Source organism: Lynx rufus, unplaced genomic scaffold (assembly GCF_022079265.1).
Source record: "Lynx rufus isolate CCGP_SWC_20201006 ecotype Redwood Valley unplaced genomic scaffold, mLynRuf1.p SCAF_3, whole genome shotgun sequence".
NCBI classification, from domain to species: domain Eukaryota; kingdom Metazoa; phylum Chordata; class Mammalia; order Carnivora; family Felidae; genus Lynx; species Lynx rufus.
This window is the reverse complement of record NW_025814845.1, coordinates 1265530-1277769: the sequence shown is the minus strand read 5'-3', so window position 1 is coordinate 1277769 and position 12240 is coordinate 1265530. Positions and strand designations below refer to the sequence as shown.

Here is a 12240-nt window from a genome sequence, read left to right as displayed (position 1 = left end):
CTAGGGGCCTGGCCAAGTTCCTGATGCTCTCTGACCCTCAGTTTCCTCATCTGCGGAATGGGGTTGGCTACGAAGGGCACCGACTTCGTGGAACTGTCGAGAGCAGTTGAACTCAGGTGTCAGGAGTGCAGAGGCTCGCGTGGTATTATTCACAGATCACCACCCTTCATCTGGGAACTGGGGGAGGGAGGTGGGAGAAAGGAAGATGTGTGTATGTGCGCGCGCGCGCGCGCGAATCCCTCCTTGTAACGCTAGAAAGGAAGGCTCGCTGTTCTGGACTCACCGGTGGCTCTACGTCCAGCCCGCCACCCTCTCGGCCTGGCCTCACAGAGGCTGCAGATAGATGGCCTGGTATGTCCTCCGTTTCAGGCCGTGCCGGCCCTCCCTTAATAAAGACCTGTTTCTTCCTGGCTGCGCTCTCGGCCTGGCGACCGCGGGGCTCAATGGGCTCTTCTGAGCGCCCGGCCGGCCCGCCCTTCTGTTTGCCCACGGCGTCCCGTGGAAAGCTCACAATGTGGCCCTGTTCTCCTGCCACCCAGCCGCCAGCTCCCCAGGCCTGCTCGGGAGGAGGCTGTGCCAGCTGGGGAGAGGGGGGGCCTTCGCTGGTTTTCAGGAAGACGCACGCACCGTGTGTGGCCGGAGACGGGACACCTCTTCGTTGGCAACCCCTGCAAATTAAGGGGTGATTTGTTGTGGGCAAACCGTGTGCAGCTGGCAGGGCCTCTGATCAGCTCCCAGGCCCACGCTGGTGCTGGGCCTTTGCAACAGGCTGTTCCTCTGGTCCTCCTGGGGCTGCCCCTTTCCTCTCTCTCCTCCAAGCCTGAGCGGGACTGGCTCCTCCCTGGACCGGGATCGGACGCTCTGTCTCGTGGCCGCGTTTGACTGTCCCCATGTAGGTAGCATTGGTCTTGTCCCTCTAGAGGGTATCCTGTGTGTCTCCTCCATGCCCATTCCCCAGAGCCCAGCACCCTGCCCGGTTCACAGAAGGCCACTCAAAATGTGTTAGATGAACGAATAAACAAACCAACCACCGTATTAAGAAATCGGCCTGTGAGGGGCGCCTGGGGGGCTCAGTCGGTTGGGCATTCGACTTCGGCTCAGGTCATGATCTCACGGTTCACGAGTTCGGGCCCCGCGTCGGGCTCTGGGCTGACAGCTCAGAGCCTGGAGACTGCTTCGGATTCTAGGTCTCCCTCTCTCTCTGTCTCTTCCCTGCTCACGCTTTCTCTCTCTGTCTCTTAAAAATAAACATTAAAAAAAAAAAAAGAAATCGGCCTGTGAGCCCATGAAACCATGATTCGATGCATCAGTCACTGTATTAATGAGGTCAGGTCATGCAGGCAGGAATCCTTGCCTAACGTATGTCTGTAATCACCTGCTCTTCCCCGCCTACCTCTAAGCCCCCCAGGGCAGTGCTGGGGCCGGTGTCCTCACGCGGTCCCCAGAACCCACAGCCAGCCCTGGGCCCAGCTGCACACACCATGTCCCGTGAGTAGCGATTGGATGAATAACCCAGGGCACCTTCACATGACCTCTGATCCATTTGGGGGTCACCCCGGCTTTGTCCCGTCTCAAGACCTTTGTACCTACTGTTCCCTGGGCCTGGAATTCTGCTGCCCGGCCCCTTCACCTGAGACTCCTCTTCTTTGGGGTCTCAGCAGGAACAGCCCCTTCGCAGGGCAGGCTGCGACGGCTCAGCACCGCCTGCAAAGCTGATTTGCGTCCAGTTCACAGCTCCGGGTGGGGGGGGGCCCAGACCCAGCACGTGGCGCGCCCGCAGTCACAGAGTCTGTCCGAGATACGGGAACTAGAATCCTGTCCCCCATTCATTTATATGGCAGGGCCTTTTTTTTTTTTTTAGTTTATTTATTTACTTTCAGAGAGACAGAGACAGCATGAGCAGGGGAGGGGCAGAGAGAGAGGTGGGGGGAATCCCAAGCAGACTCTGCCCTGTCAGCACACAGCCCGACGCGGGGCTTGAACTCAGGAACCGCGAGATCATGACCTGAGCCGGAATCAAGAGTCAGACGCTCAACTGACTGAGCCACCCAGACGCCCTTATAAGGCAGGTTTTTATCCGGCGCCCAGTGGATTTGGAGACAGAGCGGAAGCCTCGGAGGGAAAGAAACAGGTGCTTCCATGGAAGGAGACGGGAGCGGGAGTGCGGAAGAGCCCGGCCACCTGCTCCTCAGGCAGGGGTGGTCTGGGAAGGCTCCTCGGAGGAGGTGAGGCGATCCCTGGGTGGAGTCCCAAGAAAGGAACTGCCATGCAGCGGCGGTGGGAGCTGGGTGCACAGTCCACGTAAGGACAGCCCTCGGAGAGGCTCAGCAGGGCCTCTGGGGAGAAGAGGCCTCCTCGATTTGCTCTGCACATTTTCTTAAATTTTTTTTTTTTTTTAACGTTTATTTATTTTTGGGACAGAGAGAGACAGAGCATGAACGGGGGAGGGGCAGAGAGAGACGGAGACACAGCATCGGAAACAGGCTCCAGGCTCCGAGCCATCAGCCCAGAGCCTGACGCGGGGCTCGAACTCACGGACCGCGAGATCGTGACCTGGCTGAAGTCGGACGCTTAACCGACTGCGCCACCCAGGCGCCCCAACTCTGCACATTTTCAAGAGCAAGGCAGGAAGACCTATTTGAGGTCAATGTTGGGTGGAACCACGCAGAGACCAAAGGCGCTGCCTGAGGACGGAAGGAGCCCTGTGCGCCTCAGGGTATGATATGTAAGCCGGATGAGGGGAGGGAGGGGCTCACCCAGGCAGGAAAGCCACCAAGGCCCGTAAATCCAGAGAATCTATAGGCCCGTCCAACGCAGGTGGGGGAGACATTAATCGGATGGTCCCAACGTCCCACAAATACAAATATGTGTGGAGATGGTCATCAGTTTGCTTACAATGGGAGAAACCCTGTGTACAAATTTCACTTTTGTTTCTTAAAGAAAAGTTTAATGTTTATTTATTTTTTAATTTTTTTTTAATATTTATTTTTGAGAGAGAGAGAGAGAGAGAAACAGAGTATGAGTGAGGGAGGAGCAGAGAGAGAGGGAGACACAGAATCAGAAGCAGGGTCCAGGCTCTGAGCTGTCAACACAGAGCCGGACGCAGGGCTCGAACCTGCGAACTGCAGGATCACGACCTGAGCCGACGTCGGACGTTCAACTGAGCCACCCAGGCGCCCCCAAAGTCCACATTTAGAAAGGTCTCCTACGTAATCAGCACATGTGCATTCAGGCACCCCACTCCAGCAATGCTCACGGCAGTGCTGTTTGCAACAGGGAACTTGGAAATGGCCTGAAAATTCATTTATATGGTTTTTCCATCTCCCCTCGAGACTGTGAACTCCAAGGGGATTGGCTCTTGTCTGTCTTATTCACCACTCGGTCCATCTCCTCTGGTAGGTACAGAGATATGATGCAATCTTTTTTTAAAAACATATAATCCCCAGGGCACCTGGGTGGCTCAGTCAGTTAAGCGTCTGACTTAGCTCAGATCATGATCTCACGATTTGTGAGTTCGAGCCCCGCGTCGGGCTCTGTGCTGACAGTTCAGAGCCTGGAGCCTACTTTGAATTCTGTGTCTCCCTCTCACTCTGCCCCTCCCCTGCTCACATTCTGTCTCTCTCTCCCTCTCAAAAATAAATAAACATTAAGAAATAAAAATTTTTTTAAAGTATAATCCCGGGCAACCTGGGTGGCTCAGTTGATTGAGCGTCTGACTCTTGGTTTCAGCTCAGGTCATGATCTCACGGTTCATGAGTTCAAGCCCTGTGTCGGGCTCTGAGCTGACAGCAGTCTGCCTGGGATTCTCTCTCCCTCCCTCTCTCTCTGCCCCTCCCTCACATGCACACGCTCTCTTTCTCTCTCAAAAATAAGTAAATAAACATTAAAAAAAAAAAAAGATAATCCCATTGACAAGAGAGAGAGGGAGAAACGCATCCAAACGTTAACAGTACTTTTAGGTGATGGGATTAAAGGTACTTTCTGTTTTCTTCTTCACCTTGTGCTATATTTTCCATCCTCTCCAGGATAAACGTGTAGTATGTTTGCAATGTGAACATTTTTCAGAAAAAAGGGAATGACAGGGTGAAATCAGGGTACAAAAATAACAATTGCTTCTTTTGCTGAGCTCTGAGAATGGATTTTTAAAGCCAAAATGAATTGAGTAAGACTTTATCTGAACGTCCCTCGTGGCCCCCTTTCATCATCTGGATGGGATCCGGCAAGAACAATCCAACTCATTTGGGTGGGTAGAAAATAATTTTCAGTTTCACAGCGGCCACTCCTAACGCCCCCCCCCCCCAGGGTGGCCTATTTATAGCTTCCGTTGGGTGTAGACGTGACATTTATCTGTGCGAACCAGGCATCCACACTCGGGGGCTTCCCAAGCCACTTCTGTTCAAGGCAGATAACAAAACACAGATAAGTCGATCAGCAGGAATCCGCCTTTGAATTTGCCTTCCAAAACAAGCAAGCTCTCTTGCTGTTTAGGGAGAAACCAACCTGTTTGGAATCGGTCAGGATGATGAAATAGCCGTCTCTATTTCTCGAGGGCCGGAGGGATTCAGCCTCTACGTGAGGCAGCTCTGAAGGATCCCAGCCACTGCCAGGAATCCTGTTCGCCCTTTATCCCCCTTGGGAAGTAGAGAGCTCCCTGACACTGGAGGTGTGCAAGCCGCAGCTGGGCGAGCCTTGTCCGAGGCACTGTAGCAGGAATTTCAGAGTCAGATGGGGGGCAGTGCTATGGGCTGAATCGTGCCTGCAGAATCCACACGTTGAAGCCCTAGCCCACCCACCGCCCTCCCTGCACCGCAGATGTGACTGTATTTTGAGATAGGGTCTTTCCACGGGCGATCAAATTAAAATGAGATCATACGGGTGTGTCCTCATTTAATCCGACTGCTGTCCTTATGAGAAGAGATTAGTAGGACACAAGCCCATACAGAGGGACAGCCATGGAAGGACCCAGGAAGGAGACGGCCATCTGGGCACCAAGGAGACAGGCCTCAGGAGGAACCATTCCTCCCCGTACCTTGATCGAGGACTTCCGGCCTCCGGAATGCGGGACCATGAATGTCTGCTGTTTAAGCCGCCCGGACTACGGTGCTGTGTCGCGGCAGCCCAGGCAGGGTGGGTATTGGTGTATCCACCGTCCAGGTGAGACAGGGAGCTCAGAGAGGTGAAGTGATACGTCCAGGGTCTCACGGTCCGTGATGGCTCATCCGGATTCGCATCTGGGAAGGCCTGCCCCCCAAGTCTGTCTGCTGTACTCATGACTCTCCACCACGGACTCTGTAGTAGGGTTTGTACAAGAGGCTGGGATTGTCTAGAGAAGGAAGGAGAGCCCTTGACTTGGGGAAGGTCACGGAAGGCTTCCTAGAGGAGGCACCCTGTAAGCCAGGACTTAAAGGAGTAAACCCCCAGCAGGAGAGAGGAGGGGACACTCACCCTCTATGACAATGACAGGTGAGAGCACAGAACTTGCCAACTGAAGGACTTGCTCCTGGGAGCTCACGCGTGGGGATGTCCCGTCATGTCACACAGAGAGAAACACATATCAACGCCAGCCACCCTGGGCACCCTGGGCAATGGGCTCCGAGGTTCACGAAACAAGAAGCCCCAACCTCTGGTGCAAATCACAGCCCTGCCTGCCTCTTTCTGGCTGTGTGCTCTTGGAGAAGTTATGCCACCTCTCCGAAAAACTGTGAGAAGTAAACTTTCTTCGCAGGATGCATTCATTCCTCACGTGCATATGTTTTGAGCCCCGCTCCGTGGTGGGCGTTGCTGTTGGCAGAGGAAAGAGCAGTGATCAGAGCGCGGTCGCGGGAACATATCCGTCTAGTAAAGCGCCGGAGATGGGAAACTGAAGGACTCCATGGAAATCTGCATTTTGCTCCTTCTCCTGCCTCTGTTCTTGCAAGGACCTGCACCCCCACGCCTCTTTGCACCTCATAATGCAAACAGCATATGTCTTCCCCGCAAGGGACACGGAGGGAATGACTTCTCTGGAATAGACAACATCTAAGGAAGGACCAGGTGAGAATGAAGCCATCGTGCGCGCATTCCAGACCACTTGGCTCTAGACATCTTCGTGCCAAGGCCGCCTGGCTCCAAGGACTAACACCTGCACCCTCATCTTTGTTCTGACCACTCCCGGGATGCCTGAGGGGACACGCATGCCAGACCACCGTCCTCCATAAAAAACCCCCAGACCCCGAACAAAGATGAGTCTCCTGCTCCCTTCCTTTCCGGGCCTCCCAGACGCTCTGTCTGTGTCTCTCTCTATCTCCAATAAACTCTGTTTTCACTCTTGCCAGCTCAGTTTGATGTCATCCTGCAGGCAGCCAGGGCCCCTGGTGGCTGGTCCTCTGGGACTCCCTCTGGGTCCTCAGACCCAGCCCATGCCCCACACCCCACAGCGAGGAGGGAGTGCACCGGAGGGCTGGCAGGAATGCAGATAAAATGAAGCAGGGGAGGGGTGCGACTCCAGGGTAGTCAGGGAGGCCTCAGCAGAGGGGGTGCCTTGTGGACAGCGGTGGAGAGAACCAAGAAGTAATGGTGATGTGAGGTTCCAGTCATCATCGGTGTGGGAATTTTCTTTCTTTTTTTTTTTAAAGTTTATTTATTTATTTATTTTGAGAGAGAGAGAGAGAGAGAGAGAGAGCGCATGAGCAGAAGAGGGGCAGAGAGAGAGGGAGAGAGAGAGAATCCCAGGCAGGCTCTGCACTGTCAGCCCAAAGCCCTATGCGGGGCTCGAACTCACCAACCTGTGAGATCATGACCTGAGCCACGGTCAAGAGTCAGAGACGCTTGTGGTGCCCGGGTGGCTCAGCCGATTAACCATCTAACTCTTGATCTAGGTTCAGGTCACCATCTCACACTTTGTGGGTTCTGCTCTGTCAGCTCGGAGCCTGCTTTGGATTCTCTCTCTCCCTCTCTCTCTGCCCTTCCCCCGCTCGTTCTCTCTCAAAATAAATAAATAAAAACAAACAAAAAAAGAGAGTCGGATGTGTAACCCACTGAGCCACCCAGCTGCCCCAGTGTTGCTATTTTCATTACTATCACTCCATTTCCTCCTGCACCTTCCACTGGGCCACTCCTAGGCCTGACCCACCCGAACCGCTGTTATTCCCTTGACATCAAACTCAAGAAACAAGTCCCCCTCTGCTTTAAACCTGACCTAATGGTGACTGGGAGCAACCTTAGAAAGGACCCATGTATCTCCCATCCCTGATGAGCAGCTTCTCACTTGCCCGGACTCTGGGGACCAAGGGCCCCCATCTAGTAGTCTTAGAGGCTCCTCCCAGAGGTGACTTCCCAGAGAGTTGGTATACCAACCGAGCTGGGGACAGCCAAAGTGGCCACCCTGTTCTGCTGAGGCCTGCTCAGATTTCAGGGCTGACAGCCCCTGCCAGGATGATTCAACCATTCCTGCTGCTGGAGGTGGGCAGGTGGCTAGGAGCCCCCGGGGAGCCTGGAGCTGCGACTGGGCCAAGCCATGGGTAGGCAGATGGGAGGGGCCCACTCTGCATTCTCTGGCTTCTTACTTTTCTTTCAAAGCTTCCAACCCATTGCCCAGGAAGCCAGGTACTCTTAGCCTGTTGGAGAAATCCAGGCAGGTGTTCTTCCCTGCCAGCTGCCTCCTCCTTGGAGAAGCATTAATCACTGGGAAAGCCAGGATGCTCAGAACCAGATGCAATGGGACCCAAGACCAGTCCAACCAACACCAAACAGTTCCTTTGCTCGTTTTTAATCAAGTTGTCTGTTTTTGTTGTAGTTGAGTTGTAGGTGTTCTTTATATATACTGGATACTAATCTCTTTTTATTTTTATTATTTTTTAAAAATGTTTTATTTATTTTTGAGAGAGAGAGAGAGAGCAAGGGGCAGAGAGAGAGGGAGACACAGAATCCAAAGCAGGCTCCAGGCACTGAGCTTTCAGCACAGAGCCCGACGCAGGGCTCGAACCTGTGAACCATGAGATCATGACCTGAGCTGAAGTCAGACACTCAACCGACTGGGCCACCCAGGCGCCCCGATACTAATCTCTTTTTAGATGTATGACTTGCAAATATCTTTGTCTATTCCTTAAGTTGCCTTTCTCTCTGTTGATAGTGTCCTTTGATGCACAAAAGTTTTTAGTTCCAATGAAGTCCAATTTATCTTTTTTTGTGTTGTCTGTGCTTTTGGTGTCAGATCTGAGAGTGCATTGCCAATTCTGGTGTCACAAAGCTTCTCTCCAGTGTTTTCTTCTGATGGTTTGTTTAATGGTTTTGGCTTTTGTGTTTAGATCCATTTTGAGTTAACTTTTGCATATGGCGTCAGACAAGGGTCCAGCTTCATCCTTTTGCATGTGGATGTCCAGTCTTCCCAGCACCTTTGTTAAAAAGACTGTCCTTTCCTCATTAAATGAGCCCTTGTTGAAAATCACTTGCCCGTATATGTGAGGTTTTATTTCTGGGATCTTTATTCTATTTCATTGGGCTATATGCTTGTTAACTTTATGCCAGTATCACACTGTTTTGGTAACTGTGGCTTTCTAGTAAGTCTTGAAATTAGAATGTGTGAAACGTCCAACTTTGTTCCACTTGGAGTCTCTTGAGATTCTATGTGAATTTTAGGATGGATTTTTCTATTTCTTTTTTTTTTTTAATTTTTAAAATGTTTATTTTATTTTTTGAGAGAGAGACAGAGCACGAGTGTGGGAGGGGCAGAGAGAGAGGGAGATGCAGAATCGGAAGCAGGCTCTGGGCTCCGAGCTGTCAGCACAGAGCCCGACGCGGGGCTCGAACCCACGAACCGTGAAATCATGACCTGAGCCAAAGTCAGATGTTTAACCGACTGAGCCACCTAGGTGCCCCGGGATTTTTCTATTTCTAAAAATACTTTTTTTTTTTAAGTTTATTTGTTTATTTTGAGGAGGGGAGGGGCAGAGAGAGAATCGCAAGCAGGCTCTGCTCTGTCAACACAGAGCCCAACTTGGGGCTCCATCTCATGAATGGTGAGATCATGACCTGAGCCAAAATCAAGAGTTGGATGCTTAACCAACTGGGCCATCCAAGCACCCCAGATTTTTCCTTTTGTACAGAAAAGTGTCAGTGGGAGTTTTACAGGGATTGCACTGAATCTATACATCACTTTGGGCAGTATTGATAGCTTAGCAATATTAAAGATAAAAGTTTTGTTGTTGTTTTTTGTTTTTGTTTGCTTTTTGTTTGTTTGTTTTTACACAACATTTAGTCTTGCGGCTGTGTGAAAAACAGTCCGGGAGGTCCTCAAAATGCCAAACATAGAATTACCAGGTGAGTCAGCAACTCCTCTTAGGTATATACCTCCCAAAAACCGAAAGATGACTCAAACAGGTTACCATTATTAGTATCCACTATTATTAGTAGTATTCATTATTAATAATACCAGCACTATTCACAAGGGCTAAAACATGGAGGCACCCACGTGTGTGCTGACAGACAAAGGACAAATACTGTGTGATTCGCCTTGCGTGAGGTCTCTAGGGCAGGCAAATTCGCAGAGATGGACGCAGAAGACAGGTTACCAGTGGGGAGGAAGGAGTGGGGCATTATTGTTTCAGTGAGCACAGAGTTTCTGTTCAAGGTGATGAAAAAGAGCTCCGGAAATAGGCATTGGTGAGGGTTGTACAGCATCATAAATGTACTTAACGCCACTGGCTCGCGTGCTTAACAATGGTTCAAGTGGTCAATTTTATGTCACATAACACATGCATATATTTTAGCACCATAAAAAGTATTTTTAAGTGACATGTAGTCCCTAATTACCAAAGTAGCACATTTTCACACACACACACACACACACACAAAACAACAGAAAAACACACAGAAGTAAATTTTCAAAACCACCTTTTGAGGGGTGCCTGGGTGGCTCAGTCGGTTAAGCATCTGACTCTTGATCCCAGCTCAGGTCTTAATCTCAGGGTTGTGAGTTCAAGCCCCCCGTTGGGCTCTGCACATGAAGTTTGCTTGACAAAATAAAAAAATAAAATAAAATAAAATAAAATAAAGCAATTAAAACCACCATCTGAGAAAGATTATTGAAATGCAGGGAGAGTATGCAAACTGAACATCGACAGCAGCCCACCTTTTCTGTCTCCTCTGGGGACGTGGATGAGCCAGCTTCCCTGGGGGTCCAGCTGCGGAGACCTACACAACTGCCCATGCAGGTGGGTAAGTGCCTGGGAGGCGGCATCTTCAGCTTCCTCCCCACTGGGGTGCACATTCCCCTCCGCTATCCCTGCGTGAGCTTTTCTCTGCTCCCAGAAAGTTTGGTGGGGATGCCTGGGATTCTAAGATGGTCTCTTGCAGAAATGAAGCCCCCTAGGGTTCCTCTGTTGCTGCTGTTCTATTTAGTGAATTGCTTACTTACGTCCTAACAGAGCTGGATTTGATATTCTAGCTTTGCGTCCAAAGGATGTCGGTGTCTGGTTATTTTCAGACCTACAGAGTCAATGAAGGCAAGTTCTACGATATTGTGCTTCAACAGAACCTTAACACTGCCCATGCTCTGTTATCCGGGAAGCCCATTTGTAGGAACCTCCCCAGAGGAAACATTTGACCTACAAAAGGGCGTTTCTCGAAGCATCATTTGTAACAGTACAGAGCTGCCCATGGGGGCGGGGGAGGAGGGCCCTGGTGAGTGGAGTAGGATTACTCGGAGATGGGACATTTGCATATGACAGTTAGCAACAAGGGCTGTACTGAACTGCACCACGGCACAAAGGACGTGAAAGAGATTATAAATGAAAAGACCAGAGTGCAGTAGGAGCCACACAATGTGTTTAAGGTTTACTTTATTTATTTTGAGAGAGAGGGAGAGAGAGAGAGAGAGTGAGAGAGAGAGACCATGAACAGGAGAGGGGCAGAGAGAGGGAGAGAGAGGATCCCAAGCAAGCTCCTTGCTGTCAGCTCAGAGCCCAGAGAGGGGCTTGATCTCACAAACCGCGAGATCATGACCTGAGCCGAAATAAAGAGGACTGAGCCACCCGGGTGGCCCCGTCTGATGTGTCACAACCCTATTGAGATGTGCAGCATTACAACATTTTCAAATTTTTAAAAAAAAATTTTTTTTTTCAATGTTTATTTATTTTTGGGACAGAGAGAGACAGAGCATGAACGGGGGAGGGGCAGAGAGAGAGGGAGACACAGAATCGGAAACAGGCTCCAGGCTCTGAGCCGTCAGCACAGAGCCTGACGCGGGGCTCGAACTCACGGACCGCGAGATCGTGACCTGGCTGAAGTCGGATGCTTAACCGACTGCGCCACCCAGGCGCCCCTCAAATTTTTTAAAAGCTTGAAAAAAATTCGGTCCCTGATTTTAGGCGTAAGAGACATGAAACTGTATGAAAATCAGTGCGATGTCAGGCATGATGAATTTTTGTGGAAAATACGGTAGCTTAAAAACAGCTTGGAAGGAAGCGTACCGACATGATCATTTGTGACTGTCTTTAAGTTGTGGCATAACGAGTCATTTTACTTCTTTCTCCCCTTTTCTCTTTTTGTTGATATTTTGGCTACAATGAGGCTGTCTACTATAATCAGGAAAAAAAAGTGCTTTTTAATCTTTTTTTAATGCTTAGGCAAATTGAAAGTTCATTAAAATGCAAATAAGTGTGTCGGGATGAGATGATTTTTTTTTCTTTCTTTCCCTGACTTTACGAATTTGCTTTGCTTCTTTCTTAAGTTTATTTATTTATTTTGAGAGAGAGAGAGAGACAGAGAGACAGAGAGAGAGACAGAGTATATGGGGGAGGGACAGAGAGAGAGGGAGAAAGAAAATCCCAAGCAGGCTCCACACTGACAGCACAGAGCCCTACGCTGGGCTCAAACTCACGAACCATGAAATCAGGTTGAACCTGAGCTTGCTGAACTTGACTGAGCCACCCGGGGAACCCAAAGCCCTGATTTGCTTTATTGTATTACTGTGATAATAAACTGTGCACGTAACTTTGAATGCATTGAATGGAGCCACTTTCTTTATCACCTTTCCACCACCCCCCTCCCCAAGCCCACTTCCAGGTGACAGGGGCCTCAATGCACCTGCAACAACGGCACGCAGTTGACAGCGGGGACCAGGGCACACGGGTGAGACCGGAGAGCCTGACCTCCCCCCGATGCCGATTCCATGGAGGTAACCCCCGCATCCTCCTCCCAGCCTCTGCCCTGCGCAGAGCCGCCCCCAGGGTGGGGAAGGTGTGCAGGAAGGAGGCTTCTTTC

The 12240-nt window shown here is 50.6% G+C and overlaps 1 long non-coding RNA gene across 5 annotated transcripts; it reads left to right on the top strand.

Moving 5' to 3' along the window:
- Positions 1-2107: 2107 nt before the first annotated feature.
- On the top strand, positions 2108-6309 carry LOC124520640 (uncharacterized). 5 transcript variants are annotated; one of them, XR_006964353.1, is made up of 2 exons: positions 2108-2225; positions 4489-6309. It is a non-coding gene; the product is annotated as an uncharacterized LOC124520640 (long non-coding RNA). The 5 variants fall into 5 exon arrangements; XR_006964356.1 differs by lacking the exon at positions 2108-2225 and adding an exon at positions 2529-2716 and having other exon boundaries at positions 4550-6309; XR_006964352.1 differs by lacking the exon at positions 2108-2225 and adding an exon at positions 2529-2716.
- The last annotated feature ends 5931 nt before the right edge of the window (positions 6310-12240 follow it).